Below are 4,475 nucleotides of genomic sequence, written 5' to 3'. Positions count from 1 at the left end.
CAGGAGTTGGAGGTTGCTGTGAGCTGTGATGGTATAGCACTCTACCCAGGGGGACAGCTTGAGGCTCTGTCTAAAAAAAAAAAAAAAAAGATGAGGCTGAAGTAGGAGGGTCACTTGAGCCTAGGAGTCTGAGGTTGCTGTGAGCTATGACACCTGGTACTCTATCCAGGGTGACAGATTGAGACTCTGTCTCAAAAAAAATAAAAAAAGAAAGAGAAAAGAAAAGAAAAAAAGTGATGAAGAGATGTTTTATCTGCTTGTTCTGTATAGGTAACCACATAATTTTTTTCCTTAATCTGTTAATGTAATGGATTGTATCATTTAATTTTTTAAAAATTTCGATAAGCCTGTAATGCCAACTTAGTCATGATGTCATCTTTTCATGTGTATAAGCTGGATTTGATTTGCTAATATTGTCTCTGGATTTTTTTTTCATTTTTACAAATATTGTATATTTTAATAAGCTGATACAGGGCGGCGCCTGTGGCTCAGTCGGTAAGGCACCAGCCCCATATACCGAGGGTGGTGGGTTCAAACCCAGCCCCAGCTGAACTGCAACCAAAAAATAGCTGGGCGTTGTGGCGGGCGCCTGTAGTCCCAGCTACTCAGGAGGCTGAGGCAAAAGAATCGCTTAAGCCCAGGAGTTAGAGGTTGCTGTGAGCTGTGTGATGCCACGGCACTCTACCGAGGGCCAAAAAGTGAGACTCTGTCTCTACAAAAAAAAAAAAAAAAAAATAAGCTGATACAGACAATGTCCATTTAAAACCTATATCCTATGTCAAAAAGTACAAGTAGGGTGGTGCCTGTGGCTCAGGGGGTAGGGTGCTGGCCCCATATACCAGGGGTTGCAGGATTGAACCCAGCCCCGGCCAAACTGCAACAAAAAAATAGCCAGGTGTTGTGGTGGGCGCCTGTAGTCCCAGCTACTTGGGAGGCTGAGGCAGAAGAATCGCCTAAGCCCAGGAGCTGGAGGTTGTTGTGAGCTGTGACCCTCTACAGAGGGCAACAAAGTGAAATTCTCTCTCTCTCTCTCTTTTTTTTTTGTAGGGACAGAGTCTCACTGTACCGCCCTCAGGTAGAGTGCCATGAGGTCACACGGCTCACAGCAACCTCTAACTCTTGGGCTTATGCGATTCTCTTGCCTCAGCCTCCCGAGCAGCTGGGACTACAGGCGCCCACCACAACACCTGGCTATTTTTTTGTTGCAGTTTGGCTGGGGCTGGGTTTGAACCCGCCACCCTCGGCGTATGGGGCCGGCGCCCTACTCACTGAGCCACAGACATCACCTGAGATTCTCTCTTAAAAAAAAAAAAGTACAAGTAAAACCAAAAAGAGCAGTGTTCTGTTGTATACACTCCTGCATGAATAACTTTATTATTTATTTATTTATTTATTTAGAGACAGAGTCTCACTTTATTGCCCTTGGTCGAGTACTGTGGTGTCACAGCTCACGGCAACATCCAACTCCTAGGCTTAGGCGATTCTCTTGCCTTAGCCTCCCGAGTAGCTGGGACGATAGGCACCTGCCACAACGCCTGGCTATTTTTCTATTGTAGTTGTCACTGTTTGGCAGACCCGGGCCAGATTCAAACCCATCAGCTCTGGTGTATGTGGCTGGCGCCTTAGCTGCTTGAGCTACAAGTGCCACCAAGGAAAGGTCATTTTTTCCACCATTCCATTCCCTGAAAAATTTCTGTCTCCCACTGAAAGTCACAGTCCAGGAGTGCAGCAGTCATGTGCCAGAACAGCAGGCTAACAGGAAAGTCTTGAGCGCTTGCACTGGCTGGTTTTACTTGGCACCACAAACCTGAACATGTACAGGCCTGAGAGCGGTGGCCTCTCTGTGCACACTTGTGATTTTTAAAAAGAGCAGGCAAGGGTGGCGCTTATGGCTCAAAGGAGTAAGGCGCTGGCCCCATATGCTGGAGGTGGTGGGTTCAAACCCAGCCCTGGCCAACAACTGCAAAAAAAAAAGAGGAGGCAAAATGAAGGGGGCTGAGGCATGATTGCCAAAAATCAGCATAATGAAAACAAATGATAGGGCGGCACCTGTGGCTCAAAGGGGTAGAGTGCTGGTCCCATATGCTGGAGGTGGTGGGTTCAAAACCAGCCCCAGCCAGAAACCACAAAAAAAAAAAACCCAAAACCAAAACAAACAAACAAAAAAACCCGATAATGAATAATGAGCACTGGAATGCGAATTACCAGAGTTTTTAAAGAGATGGGGAGCCAGTTTCCAGTCGCGTTTTGAACACCACATTACAAAATAACTATTTTTAAAAATAAAAAGGATTGAGGAAAAAGAAAAAGTGCAAAGAATATCTAAATTGTTGAATGACCTCCTGTTTGTTCCTGATAAATTTCAACCACACCCTCTGCTTCCATTCCAAGTTGTGTTGGAGTCTGATTATCAGCAGTTCTCCAACCCTGAAAGAGACTGAATTCACTTCAACTCCCTGTCTTTGTATGATTCTTCAGTTTCTTGAGATTGGTCTTCGTTTTCACTTTGAAGTGAATCTCACTGCATACGTGTGTGCATGGGCAGGTGTGAGTGTATATGGGAAAGCACACATGTTTGTGTGGGCAGACATATGGGTGCTTATGTTAGGGTTAGGGTTTAAGGTTCTCTCCTTCCTTCTTCTCCCCCAAGCCTTTGGTTGAAGGTTTTGTCTGCTGGTGAGACCTGGTGTTGGCGGCTTCCCTTGGGGGGTCTCCACACAGTAGCAGTTTCCTGTCTCTTGCATTTTTGTGTCTATGTGTATGAGAGAAACCTTCCTGTACTTTTATTTTTATCAATGTCCTTATCAGGTTTTATTAATAAGGTTATGTTTAGGGTCATGTGCCCCTTCCGGTGCGGGGAGGGCGCTAAAGATCCCAGGCCCCTAGGCTACAGGCTGCCTCCATCACCGTGAGATGTAGCGCGGGAGACCGCGGCCCCCAGCAGAGTCTACACTCCCCGCTTTTCTGCCATCACAGGGAGATCTCTGTCCCCTGGGGCTGAAAGACCCCAACTTTTCCCCAAGCTGAAGCTGCAGGGCCTTGAGATACCACCAGTCAGATGTCGTCCCACAAAGGATCTGTGGTGGCACAGGACAATGGGTCTCCTGCCAGTAACAGAAACTGACAACAGTGGAACTGGCTGAACTGGGACCCCTTCTAGAAGAGAAAGGCAAACGAGTAATTGCCAACCCAACCAAAGCTGAAGAAGAGCAAACATGCCCAGTGCCCCAGGAAGAGGAGGAAGAGGTTAGGGTACTGACACTTCCCCTGCAAGCCCACCAGGCCATGGAGAAGATGGAGGCGTTTGTGTATGAGGTCGGGGAGGGACACTGGAGAGTCATCCCATATGATGTGCTCCCTGACTGGCTGAAGGACAGTGACTATCTGCTACATGGCCATAGACCACCCATGCCCTTCTTTCGGGCTTGTTTCAAGAGCATCTTCCACATCCACACAGAAACCGGCAACATCTGGACACATCTGCTTGGTTTCGTGCTGTTTCTCTTTTTGGGAATCTTGACCATGCTTAGACCAAATATGTACTTCATGGCCCCTCTACAGGAGAAGGTGGTTTTTGGGATGTTCTTTCTGGGTGCAGTGCTCTGCCTCAGCTTCTCCTGGCTCTTCCACACTGTCTATTGTCATTCAGAGAAAGTCTCTCGGACTTTTTCCAAACTGGACTATTCAGGGATCGCTCTATTGATTATGAGGAGCTTTGTTCCCTGACTCTATTACTCTTTCTACTGCTCCCCCCAGCCATGGCTCATTTACCTCTCCATTGTCTGTGTCCTGGGCATTTCTGCCATCACTGTGGCACAGTGGGACCGGTTAGCCACTCCTAAGCACCGGCAGACAAGAGCAGGAGTGTTCCTGGGACTTGGCTTGAGTGGTGGTGTGCCCACCATGCACTTTACTATCGCTGAGGGCTTTGTCAAGGCTACCACAATGGGCCACATGGGCTGGTTCTTCCTCATGGCTGTGATGTACATCACTGGAGCTGGCCTGTATGCTGCTTGAATTCCTGAGCACTTCTTTCCTGGAAATTTTGACATATGGTTCCAGTCTCATCAGATTTTCCATGTCCTGGTGGTGGCAGCAGCCTTTGTACACTTCTATGGAGTCTCCAACCTTCAGGAGTTCTGTTATGGCCTAGAAGGTGGCTGTACTGATGACTCCCTTCTCTGAGCCTTCCCACCTGAGGGGTGGAGGAGGAACTTCCCAAGTGCTTTTAAAAATAACTTCTTTGCTGAAGTGAAAGGAAGAGTCTGAGTTGTCTGTTTCTAGAAGAAACCTGTTAGAGAATTTAGTACCAACCAAGCTTCAGCCCACTGGGCAATAAACTTAATATTTCCATTCCCCTAGCTGGGAAGGGTAGGGATGGTCAAACTTAGCTAACCCCCTCCTCAGCAAGGTAACTACCGGCCCCTCACAGAGACAGTACTTTGAAACTCATGTTGAGATTTTAACCCCCCTTT

General features: G+C 47.5%; 1 pseudogene; it reads left to right on the top strand.

Annotated features, from left to right (window-relative positions):
* The first annotated feature begins 3,058 nt into the window (after positions 1-3,058).
* On the top strand, positions 3,059-4,246 carry LOC128565574 (adiponectin receptor protein 1-like; annotated as a pseudogene).
* Positions 4,247-4,475: the final 229 nt, after the last annotated feature.

The sequence above is a fragment of the Nycticebus coucang genome, chromosome 14 (assembly GCF_027406575.1).
Source record: "Nycticebus coucang isolate mNycCou1 chromosome 14, mNycCou1.pri, whole genome shotgun sequence".
NCBI classification, from domain to species: domain Eukaryota; kingdom Metazoa; phylum Chordata; class Mammalia; order Primates; family Lorisidae; genus Nycticebus; species Nycticebus coucang.
The sequence above is the reverse complement of the archived record's forward strand: the minus strand, read 5'-3'. Positions and strand labels throughout refer to the sequence as shown.